The sequence below is a fragment of the Chaetura pelagica genome, unplaced genomic scaffold, assembly GCF_000747805.2.
Source record: "Chaetura pelagica isolate M959 unplaced genomic scaffold, ChaPel_1.0 scaffold354, whole genome shotgun sequence".
NCBI classification, from domain to species: Eukaryota; Metazoa; Chordata; class Aves; order Apodiformes; family Apodidae; genus Chaetura; species Chaetura pelagica.
In genome coordinates this window covers 2,321,464-2,334,778 of record NW_009953299.1, presented here as the reverse complement: position 1 = coordinate 2,334,778, position 13,315 = coordinate 2,321,464, and positions in this window count along the sequence as shown.

Here is a 13,315-nt window from a genome sequence, read left to right as displayed (position 1 = left end):
GCCAGAGAAGCAGGGTGAGCTGCAGAGGTCACACATGCTGTCTTTGGGAAGAGAAGGGGGAGGGACAGGAACTCCCGCCTGTGTGGGGGTTGTGGATATGTTCATCTCTGTGTGTTTGTCCTTTTAATGGCCTGTTAGGCAGATGATTTTAGGAGACAAATACTGCTTTGTTACTGCAGGTTTATGGCAAACGCATACAGAATTTAAAAGGATTGAAGCCGATTGGATTATACTGAAACACAATATAGTTTCACAGAAAATACTTTTTAAAAAACCCAACATCTATAGAGTTTAATAGCAATGCTTGTCTTATAACATTTTAAAACCAATATATGTGTTTTTAATAGAACATTTTATCTCTGCTGTATATTCATTTGAGCTGGCTTAAAAAATACTATAAACAAGTTACCATTCTCTGTCCAGTTGTACTGATTTTTTCTAAGAGAGGCAGCTGAAGCGATTGAGTAATAAAAGAAATGGACATGTCCATTAAAGAATAAGTAACCATACAGTTGTGCTGAAAAAACCCAGAGCACTTTTCTTGCTGTCCTGTTTCTTTCTTAAAAGAAAATGGCGCAAAAAAAGAATGTTGGCCAGGTCTTACTTCTTACCTTTGTGCTTTTGCTAGTTGCATAGACAAACTTGCTTGTTCAGTTGTTCAACTTGTTCAGTTGCTGCTGAACAAACACATGGAAGACGAAGAGGGACCACAGCCCCAAAAAGCTATCTGAAAGCATAGTTCGCCAAAACATAAATGATACATTACATGAAAACATCAATAAAAAATGTCTTTGCATTTATTGGCATGTTTGAGTGGACTCTTTTGGAAGTGGCAGAAGTGTTCTGTTACAAACAACATTCAGCTAGTGTGAGTGCATCACTCTCACTCCTTTCTCTGCACTGTTTGCTAAGAGATTCAACATGAATGTGAAGGGGAAAAGGCTCATGACAGGATTTCAACAATTTATGACATGGTAGGGGCTTTTTTTCCCTGTTAAACCCAGGCCTTTTTGAAGTGAAGACATAGAATTATGCCACGTTGCTCTGAGAGTTCTGATATGGCCAGCTCTTAGCTGAGGTGAGAAAACTTTTTAAATCTGTTTCTTTTGTAACTGAGACACAAACTTCTGTAAATTTGTTCTCTTATCTAGACTTGTACTCAGTTTTCATGCCTTTCTGTTTTTAGTTGTCACCTTAACTGCTGAACTGTTGTGCCAATAATATTCTTAAACATCGCCTTAAATAATGTTAATGTGAAAAATGTGCATCAAAGAGATAATCGGTACCTGAGTATGAAATTAATTTGCTTTATATATAAGACTGAGATGTCCTATATAGGGGCATTTTTTAACCTAGAAACTATGCTTTATAAAGTTATCGTATGTTTGATAAGTTTTAGTGGAAAACTGCATTTTTCATTAAAAACCTCCAAGAAGTTATTGCTCTAGCCAACCCAAGAAAGAAAACAGTGGACCCTAAGCTATGAAGAAAATTAAAATCAGATCTTTTTCTTCCTTATTAAAAGTAAAAAGAAGGTCTGTTGCAATAAAAGAATACTCATTGAATATATTTAAACCATGTTCACATAACAGAGGGCTGTGAACATCAAAACAAGTAACTTGGTATGTGAATCACCAGAGGACAGAGGAATTAACTGATCTGTTAATGTGCAAATTACTTCAAAGTGAATAACGAGGCCTGTCCTCATCTGAAAGGAGACTGGAAATCCTACAGAGGTATACAGCTGCATAAGTAAATTAAACATGGACATAGAAATTCAGACCTAAATTCAAACTTTGTAAAACTTATAAATATGTATTCATATATTGTCTTAATTAAACCTAGGCTAGAGAAGTAATCACCCTCATTACTCACTCCTGAAGTTCTCCCTGCAAGTTAATAAGACTTTTCCCATTTACTTTCTGATTCTTCCTGCTATGTCAGTTGATACTTCCACAGTTCACCTTTATTTTATTTCTGCCAGCATCCAGTGTCATGTGCTATGCTTATATCCATGTCAAAGAGGGACAAAAAAGGAAAAACTTTGTTATCTACTTGAATTGTATTGCCCAAAATACTTAGTTCAGATAAACAACAATGAAAAATCTCTCAAATTAGGTGTACAAAAGTGAAAGCTTCAAAGCTTTCTTAATTTATTTTTTTAAATTTAAATTCTTATGCACAGAAAGCTTTTTATCCTATCCATTTTTAACTTTCTTCCATTTCACATATGGCTGCTCTCTTCTCTACTATACACGAATTTTTCTCAGCTATGTGCTTCTTTTCTGTGCCCAGAACATTCTCCAGGGGGATTTCTAGTGAGAGTTATTTCTTTCCAGACTTTTGAAGAACCTGCCAGAACCAAGCCATTGCTGTTGCAGGACGAATCTAGGAAGATCTGGTCTAGCTGACAGATCAGACACACTACAGAACATCCCTCTTGCCCTCTTCCCCTCCCCACCTCAAGCTCCTGGCTGCAACATCTCACCAGCCTTGTATGCTCCTTGTACCGTGCCCTCCCTTTTTGCTGGAAACACACAGCCCCGACAGAGTGTTCTGAATCACTGGTTACAGCTGGCACCCTGAAGGTTTTTCTTGGCATCTAAACCTGGAATTAGAATTAGGATAATCCTGCCTCAAGTAAAGGATGGCCAGACAGACTCATTAGGAGACCCTGAACCTCCACCAGAAACATTTCCATTGTATGTAGCAAGCAGTGATATTTCTGTACAACATTTCATGATGCATATCAGTGACAGATTTTGGCTCTAGGACATGGAAGGCCACAATGACCCAGTCAACAGGAGTTCAGATTTCAATTGTGAGGTAATGTGATGCTTATTGTCCCTTTTGTGCAGGAGGACAGATTAGATGTGGTCTGATTAGGCTCGAACTTCATTAAATTGTCTGGAAAAAGTATATCCATCTTAGAAAGTAAGAAAACTTTCTCTCCTTGATAATTCGCATTTTCCAACAAGGAACCAAACTGCTTTTGGGTCTTCTGTGGCCTCCTTTGGTAAAAGGAAGAAAGCAGCTGAAATGAAAAAAAAAAAGGAAATAAGACCATTCCTGAAAAAAGGAAAGTAACCAAACATCATACCAAGTCCCTTTTTTCTCTAGCTTCTCCAGAGGCCTTTTCCTATGTCCATTTTCACATCTCATTTATTAATGAACCAGACTTCCTGTGGAATGGATATCTGCATTGAACTCCTGTTAAATTATGATAATTTGATCTTGACTTCTTGACCTATCCAATATGTCCTTCACCTGCTCTGGGGAAGGAATAAACATCTTGAAGGAGACATGGATCTGTTTTGCTCCTGCTGGTGAGACAAAGCCCTTTGGCACATGTACTGCAGAAGTGCATTTCTTTCATCTGTCCTTTGAAGAACAGTGGGGACTTTAAAGGCAAATGAGCTTAAGAAATATTTAATGATGACTTGTCATTTGCTAAAGGAAGAAACCAACCAAAATGTACTTGGTTTTAAGTGACACGTGTTACTGTTTAGATAAATGAAACATAAGTTCAGCTGGATCCTCCATCAAGAAGAAATCTAAATTCATAGTCATTTGTAAACTGGTGTTTCACACTTTTTTTTAGTCTTGTTTCTCATTAAATGAAAATATTACATGTCTGTAGAAACAGTGAAATAGAGTGGATTTTTTTTAAAGAATAGAATAAAACATCAACATTTATTGCATCAGATTTACATCCAATTTTTGTTGTTCCACAGACACATTCTATCAGATTTATAGGTTCCTGAATGATATATTGCTAGATTTTTTTATCTTATTAGTGGATTTGCATGTATAGTGTTATTGAATTTGTTGCTTGCTAATATGATATGAGAAATTTTTATGTATCAATATTTTCAATAATATCTGCAATTTTAAATCCTTAAAACATGCTTCTACCAGTAATGAGATATATGTATTATTTTTATTATTGATTTAGCACTGCAAACTTATAAGGTTTCCATAGCATTTATTAATTTTCATAGCCCATAATATCTTACTAAGTTAGTAGGACGCTTATTTTGAAATGCAGGAGAAAGGGGAGGAGTATTTTATCAATTTACAAAGAGTTTATGAGACTGGAAATTCTGGAGTCAGCACAACAGCTTAGGGCAAAATCCTGCTGTTATGCAATATGGTTGTTGAGAAGGGGGAGCAGAGGAGCACTGGCAGGACAACCAGTCTGCTTGAGCAGAACCAGGTAAAGCAAAGCAGCTAGGGAGACAAAGTGCTCATGGAAGGTACTCTGTGGTATGTATCCTTGTTAGTCAGTGCTTAGCAGATCACAGCTGCTATGGGTCTGATAGGTGCTGGGTGGAAGGTTAGCAGGTCCCAGAGGAGGCAGCAGTACCTGAGTGGAAAAAGGGCCCTGGTCCCTCCTTGCCCTATGTCCCAGCACCCAGCTAGATGTCCCAGTGTCAAGCTAGAGAGTAGTGGCAAAAGAGACCCATCTTAATGGTTTTACAGTATCTTTAACAAATTCTGAAATTCCTGTAGGTTTGTTTAGAGCATATACACTTGGATGAAGACAAGTATTTTAGAACTATTTGCTATCATTAAATCACAGTCAATATGCTATTTATTATTTTCATTTCCTCAGGAAATATTGTTTGTGCTTATTCTTACAGGAATTTTCTAACATTCACTAATTTATATTTTTATTGTTCTCATGTCACTAAACATTTATATTCTGAAGGAGTTTAGATGAAGTTTCTCGAAAGGCTTTGGACTGAGTTGCTTTTATCTCCTTGTAAATGTATAGGTATGCACTACTATTCAGATCTAAAAGCACACTATAGTGTAGACCCTGGTGAAGAATACTACAGCCTGCAAAGTAGGAGAATTCATAAATGGTGTCTTTATGAGAAGATAACACTTTGCTCAGAAGTTGATTTTTTTTAAATTACAAAATCACTTCAAACAGTTTCAAAATGTAATGGAAACAATATGGTGTGGCTCTTGATGTTGGCTTCTACAATTAGTGTGTTATTAATTAAACTCTCAAATAATATAATAACTTGACTGTTGGAACCTCTCTTTACATTTAAAATGCATGCAGACTGTGTCTCCAATTATAAATAGACCATAACTCTACAGGCTTAAAACTGCAAATTAAATTATTCAGAGACAAATTGTTATATTTATGTTATATTCCTGAGAAAAAAATTTTGGTGCATTTTTATTTTGTTTCATATACTATTTCCAAACATGCTTTTTCACCAGCAGCTTTTTGTTGCAGTGGACATGTGCTATTAATTCACATGCATGCACACACATGTGTTCATACACTCTTACAGTTAAGTGTAATTTCCTGAGCAATTGTCTGTATGTGTCTAAGAGGGATGAGTTGGTCTGAGATAGAGCTAAGTCCCCATTATCTTCGTTTGTCTACTTTTTGAAAAACTCCCCCTCAGAACTGTAGATATCCACATGATATTGCAGAGGAGCTCTAGTGCTCCTGGTTTTGTTGAATCACCAGTAAAATTTCTACAGTACCAATGGGTTTTAGAGAAGGCTTGTGGTTTGGCAATAAGAAACCTGTTCGTTGTTCTCAAAAACCAGGTTGTTTCCTAGTATGAATTAGCAGCTGGTATGGGAGGCACAGCTCTATCATCCATCTCTGATAAAATCAGTTTATGAAGGTGTTATGTCATACTTACCCTTTACTCATGGACAGACTTAACATCTGTTACTATCAGTGGAAAGCTTTTCATCAACTGAAGTAATTTTTGGTTTAAGAACTCAGTTTAAAGACTTTACATGGTTAAATCATTAGTCCGTGATCTGGAATATCTGAATTAAAAGTGGTGAAAGAGATGGGGATGTCCAGCAGCAAGTGTTGCTGAATTAGAAAATTTTGGCAGCCTTTTTTGAGAACGTTTGTTCAACTAGCTATAGAGTTATGTTGACTAGATCTACATTGAACATTTTAATACAGAACATTTTGTTATAAAAATGGTTTCAAGGCAAGACTTTTTTTTTTGTGTGTTTTTTTGTTTGTTTGTTTGTTTGTTTTGCTTTGGGTTTTTGTTTGTGGTTTTTTTTTTTTCTTCCCAGAGCTACATGGATATGATTAGGTTTCCTGGAGAAAAAGAAAACGTTTAAATAAATTATTTTTAGACTTCAGGGCAGATGCTACTTAACATTGATTGAAACATTCTGCTTGATCCCAAATTTTACAAGTTTGTGTTTTGTTACGAAAACAATGCACAAATGAAAAGCAATAGAACATTTTAACCAATGCCATATTATAATCTGTCAGCAGATTATGCATGGCTATTTTTGGCATGTATTGATGTAATGTAAAAAGAATACAGGAATACAAAATTAGATTTGAAATAAAATTTCTACACTGTCCAAAATAAAGAAAGCTTATAAATTGACATTTTTTAAAGAAAAAAAGAGGTTTTATATAATATGATGAAAATTTAAAATATTGTTACTTTCCCATAGATCATAAATTTGGCACAAAATGCCAAGTCAGAAATTCTTCCATATTAACTATGGATTTTATCTACCTCAGTATTCTTACAATTGATATTAGAAGCAGCCAGAAGAGAGTTTATCACAATTTATTCTCAGTATTTTATTCCTGTGTTTTCACAAAGAAATAAAATAACTATTTCAAAGCATGTTTTAAAACTAAGGAAAGCTAACAACCTTATTTCAAAGCACCCTTCTCCCCTCCTTGAAGGAAAAGCATAAACTAGCAGTAAATCTTTATCAAAGTAAGGAAGAAGCTTAGTGATATCAGTTAAAGTGCTAAACCCAGTGAGGGGGACAGTGTTAGCATCTGTGGATATTGTAGCTGTGTCTCCACCAACAACAAGCCATCTAGTTAACTGAGTTGCCAATACAAAGCTGAACAGCTATAAACTAGCTGTACACAGCTGCATGCATTCCTCCTGCAGAGCCATCTGCAGATTTTGCCACAAATCCAGTGTAGGCTCCAGAGGTTTTGGTGCCCTGAGGAAAGTGTGGGATTTCTATGCCTCCAAGCACAAGTTTACTTACTCAGGCACAAAACACTGCTCTGTCACCAAAATATTTATGCCTTCCATGGCTGCCTATCCTACACGCATCAACTGCTTTTCTTCAGCAGCTCAAAAAGGGTTTTTTTCTCTTGAAAATTCCAAGCAGTTTAGGATTATTCACATCTTCCATTCTTTAATTTGTCCTTGAAATGCCTTCCCAATACTGTTAATATTTTGGGGAATATGGATTGTCAGATATAAGAATTCTGGGTCAAATGCCTTCTACTTGTCACTCACTTGGAAGTGATAGACTGTGATTTTTATTGATTTATGCTGCCCTTATAATTTTGGCTAGACTTTTAAAAGGTTCTTTCACCCCAATTCTTTTGCAAGAGATGCTAACATGGCCCCTCCAACATAGTAGCTTTGTCAGCCAGGATGACAAATCTGTACCAACCATGAGACATGTTGATAACAACAATAACAACATCTCAATTATCTAGATCATACATGTGTACTCTGTCTTGCAAATTTGCCATGGATTTGTCATCTAAGAGAAGAATTCACTCACTTGGCTTTTGCCATAGGAACAGTGGCTATGAACTAAATAATCTAATCTTGGAACAGAAGAGTGAGGAAGGACTTCCAAAGATCATGTAGACTTTCCTCATATCTCAAGGCAGGATGACTGCAGATATATCTGTTTCACAGATATATCTGTGCCTGTTGAACCTCTTCTGAAAGACTTAACATAATGACAACTCCAGTCTGTTCATTTCCTTGCAGCCAAATAAGTATTATGCCGTTAATTTTGGATATTAATGATTTAACCTTTAAATTCTGTTGTTGCTGTCCTGGTGGTTGGTGCAAAGCATGTCTAGTACTGATTTAAAATGTCATAAGAATCCTTAATTGAGACTTAGTGCCAGTCCTTGATTATCTGGTATTGAAGAATGGACAATTTGCATTTTATTTCAGCTGTTATTTACACATAATGATTGTTACTATTGGCAATGAGGGGAAAGGGTTAATGTTTATTTATTTATATACCTACTGTACTTCAAATACTGAGATAAGGAAGAGTCTCAAAGAACAGTTTTATTCATTAGAAACATAGCCAAATAGTTTATTCTGTTAGTCGCAATGACTTGGGGCAACCTTGATATCACCATTGAAAACTTTTGGTAATCTTCATATCCTGTCATATTTAAAACTGAAATAGAACTATTAGCTTCCTTTCTCCACAAACATCTTAAAGATCTTTTTGTGACCAACACTGCATGAAGGTAGAACTGCTAAAATGTTTGTAACTCTTAGTTTTGTAAGATTGTAACAATTTGAAGCAATATTTTCCCATGTTTGTACACAAGAAGTTTTACAGAGAAGAGCACAGGCTTTAAAGAGTGTTTTCTGCACACACAGATGAACTTCCTAACTACTCATTCTAAGCATTTATAGGGTTTATAAATATAGCGTTTATAGGGTTTATAGGATTAAGCATTTTTGAGTGCAGAGCCTACAAATAATTTTCTGAAGTATGTTTAAAATACTCATAATTATTAGGCCATAAATAGATGTATTACTAACACTCACTGGTCACTGGATCAACAGCTCACCAGGGAAAAGAGCAGAGAAACATGAAAGCTTGTTCAAGAAAGTTGCAGGAGGAGAAAAGAAAAAAAACTTAATGAAGATCTAGTGCAGTTGAATATGTTACAAGGATAAAAATCACCTAATTAAGGGATAATCTTTCTTACTTTGTAGTATTGGAGCAATAAATGACTACAGAGATTGAGTAATAAAAAAAGCTAAAACGGAGTCTTTAAATAATCTCAAACTTGCTTAGCATGTTTGTGACAAAGCAGGCATGATTATTCCAAAATCTCTGGTGATGTAACTAAACACAACTCTATTGACATCATTGGAATTGCACCCTCTATGTCAGCACATATTTTGACCTAGTTTTCTTCTCCTGCTTGTGATGGAACTTTCTTATTTTGCAGTGCCGTCTTGGAGATTGCATGATGGTTATTCAAGAGAATGGTGGAAGAGGAACTGAAGTGGTCCAGTTATATCAGGTACTGAGGGAAATACCAGTCCCGTTGAGTACACAGAAAAACTTTAGAGGCCAGACTCCTAGAATGACTTGCATGAGTTTGGTTGGCCTATTTGTAAAGAGTTGAAGTTCATACCAAAGTGCTTACAGAAACACTTCTGAATTAGTAATAGGTGCCTGATAAGCCAGCAGGAGCAAGTGATCACATACCCAATTGAACTCCAAAATAGCTATGATAGTTTGAAAAACAGTTTTATCTTTATTTTAAGAATCATCTTCAAGGAATGCAGGACTCAAAATTCTGGCCTCTGCTTTCCTGGATCAACTGGCTGTCATGGAGTGGTAGCATTATGGTAAATAATGGTATTATACAGAAAATACCTTCCATTCAGTGAAAAGAAAAAAAAAAATATTGTTTCATTCTTTCCTTTCTTAATTGAGGCTGGCATATGCTAAAACATTAAATATCCCTCCAACCAGCTCTCTGAATCCAAACTTGGCAGCTTCAGTCTGTCTCTAGTTACAGTAATATAAAATTGCACATGAATTTTTTTCTGTTTTCCTAACTAAGCTAGATTTTTTCTTTACTCTTCAAGGACTTGAGATCACTTAGTTATGCTGAGCAGTACCTTATTCTGGTGTAGTCCTATTGACATTTTAACCAGCATCTGTAGTACTGCCAGATTTGACCTATAGATGATTAGAGACTATTCTAATGAGACTGTCATATCCTATTTAAACAAGGGGTCATTTTTAAAATGATCTGAGCTATATGAGGAGATAGCTTTTGACTTAAATGGTAGAAAAAGAACACAATTTAAACAAACATAAAACTGTTGTTGTAAAGAGTTCATAAAGATGAAAGTTTGAAACGAAAAGTCTCTGTCTGTGAGCCAGAGAGTGGGAAGGTAGAGCTCATGTTCTGTCTCCTGCTCAGTGTGTATTTACTTTAAACCTAACTTCAAGGTAGAAATTAAACTCTCCTGGAAAGAGTAAAGAAAATACCTCTGTGTACTTCTTTAAAGTTAGGCTTCCTTTAAGTAGGTGCTGCTACAGGTGCCAAATGGTGTGTGTAACTGATGTTGAATAAGGTCTATGTGAGACTTAGCTGCCATCAGCAAATTCATTTAAGCACTCAGGTTAATACTAAACTCAGGCATAAATAGAGGAAAATGCACTCCCAGAGACTCATTTCTTTGAAAGAACAAGTTATGCAAGTAAACAGCATTTTGGCAATATACCTTTTACATGGAAACAGGAGTACATAAGGAGAGTTTAATTAAAATTCTAACTATTCCCTTGTATGCGCCAGCATGCATGCTAGGGTTAGGTAAGTGTTCATTTATTTATATATTTATTAAGTATTTATTTATTGATTTTATCATGTAGAATTGCTGTACTGTTGTGCCAGTAACTACTACCATTTACATTAGCTAATATCACACATCAGGATGTTCTCATGGAAACTACAGAGGAGGCAATATTTTGGACTCATGCAATAACAGGGATGTGGAACCATCATTATAGTCCATGGTTAAAATCACAGCCAACTCCTCTTACATGATTTTATTTGGTCTCCCTTTATTTAAAATACACTCTTTAGCTTTGTTTAGAGTATTATTTTGGTCTGAAATATTGGCAGGCTTAATCAGAAGTCAACGTGTTGAAGATAAGCAGTGTGAAGAAAGTAAGTTATGGCTCTAAGTTAATTTTCAGTTACAGTTTTTCAGAAATACCTTGCTTTGGATTTACTGATCTGTACCAAACATTTATTCAAGACTCCTAGCACTCACACAGATTCTTAAAGCACATTGAAAACCCTGAGAACTCTAGTGGTACAAAAAGTGTACACTACTTAACAAATTTGCTGCAATGATATTCTTAAACTCCTCAAAGAAACAAGCAAGAAAGAATGAGAGAAGGCACAGAGCTCCTCTGGCTAACACTTGCAGAAGGCAAAGGTAGAAGAGTGAATGTGTTGAGTGAGGGGGTAAAGGAAAGGACAAAACACCAACATTTCTGAAGACTAATAATTCCAAGAAACTTCAATTCTTTCATCATAGTTTCAGTCATTTTTGTTGCCTTTTAATGGGGGTTCCTATTCATAGGGAAATTGAAATACCTGATACAATCTATGTTTTTTTTTTCCTTATGTTTCCCTGGATATTGAGAAACTGTGAGGTAAGCACTGCTTTATTTCGTCCCCTTCAAGTTAATGGAGCATTCACCTGTTTTTTTAGAGTTAGATAATCTAAAATCTAGGTGCCTTGAGATAGAAAACTGAGGCACAATCAAACCTTAGGAAAAAACTTGAGCTAAACCATGCTTGTCTTACTATTAAAGTCACAGTGCAAAAGGAATGTTCCTGTGCCTCAACACATTGCTTTTAAGCAAGTAAAGAATGGAATACCATGTGGACCAACCAACATTTTAATTAAAAGGATACCCTTAAGCATTTTAAAATATAGAAGCAAACTTTTTTAAGGATACAACTGCCAAAACAAACAAATAAAAGCAACTATAGATTTGGCAGTGAATCAGGAAAGTACTTCCTGCAAAAATGTGATGTCTTTTTTTGTGTGTGTGCAATGTTATCTTTAAGTATCAGCAACAGTAAATCATCTTACACAGGCAAAAGCTAGCAGGCGTGGTAGGCTGTCTATGGGTCTATGATCAGATCTCAAGGTTGAAGCTAGTCCATAATAACAACATTTATTTTCACTATCTTGTGTGAGCTCCTTCTGTTAAACTAGCTTTTGACTACAGCTAGATATAGGCCAGTTTATGGTAGTGCCTAATTTTGAAAAGATGGATGTGGACAGCCATTAAAAAAAAAAAAAAAAAAAAAAAAAAAAAAAAGCAAGAAAAGTTAGTTTTCTTTGGATGCTGTGGAAGTGTGTGAAATCTGCATAACATTCAACTGAGAAGCGCAAAAGTGTGACTCAAGTATATCTGGCCCTGTGGCCAACATGCAGTTGGTCAGATGGTTCAGAGAATAACTGTGACCCCATTGGGTTATGTTGTGATATTTCTACTGAGTTCAAAAGAGTTAAGATTTCACCATGCGGTGTGTTGTCCCTGGCTGGATGCCAGATGCCCATCAAAGCCATCCTATCACCCCCCTCCTCAGCTGGACAAGGGAGAGAAAATGAAAGGCTTGTGAGTTGAGATAAAGGCAGGGAGATGACTCAGAAATTACCATCACAGGCAAAACCAGACTCAACTTGGGGCAAATGAATTTAATACCAATCAAATGAGAGTAGGATAAAAATTAACAAAACTAAAACTTAAACACCTTCTTCCCACCCCTCCCTTATTCCTAGGCTTAATTTCATACCCAATTTTCTCTACCTCCTCCTCCCAAGCAACACAGGGGGATGGGGCTTGGGGGGTTGTGATCTGGTCATCACATTCTGCTGCTCATTTCCCTGAAGGGGAGGACTCCTCACACCCTTCCCCTGCTCCAGCATGAGGTCTCATCCACAGGAGACAATCCTCCATAAACGCGATGTGAGTCTTTCCCATGGGCTACAGTTCTTCACAAATTGTTTCAGTATGAGTCCCTTTTCTTCAGGAAAAGAGTGTTTCAGAGAGTCCCCCCATGGGGTCACCAGTCATGCCAGCAAACCTGCTCCAGTGTGGACTCCTTTCTTCACAGGTTCACAGGTCCTGCCTGGAGCTTGCTCCAGTGGAGGTTTCATACCAAGCCACAGCCTCCTTTGTGCATCCCCCTGCTGCAGTGTGAGGTCCTCCATGGGTTGCAGGTGCATATCTGCTCCACTGTTAACCTCCAGGAGGACAGCCTGCTTCACCACATTCTTCACCATGGGCTGCAGTAGAATCTCTGTTCAGGTGCCCAGAGGATCTCTTCCTTCTCCTACTTCACTGACCTTGGTATCTGCAGAGTTATTTCTTTCATATATTATAATTTCTCCCTGCAGCTGCAATTGCCATCATGCAGGGTTTTTCTTCCCCTTCTTAGATATGTTGTCACAGAGGCATTACCACTGTTGCTGATGGGCTCAGCCTTGGCTAAAGGTGGATCCATCCTGGAGAAAGCTGGCACTGGCTCGATCTGACACAGGGGATGCTTTTAGCAGCTTCTCACAGAAGCCACCCCCGAGTCTCCCCTGCAATGAAAACCCTGCCATGCAAACCCAATATACAACTTATTTGTGAAGATTAGGACATTGAAATAAATAGCTCTTTGGCACAGTTTTGGTTGGGTTTGGTTTTTTTTTAGAGAAACACAATTATTTCTGAATAGCAT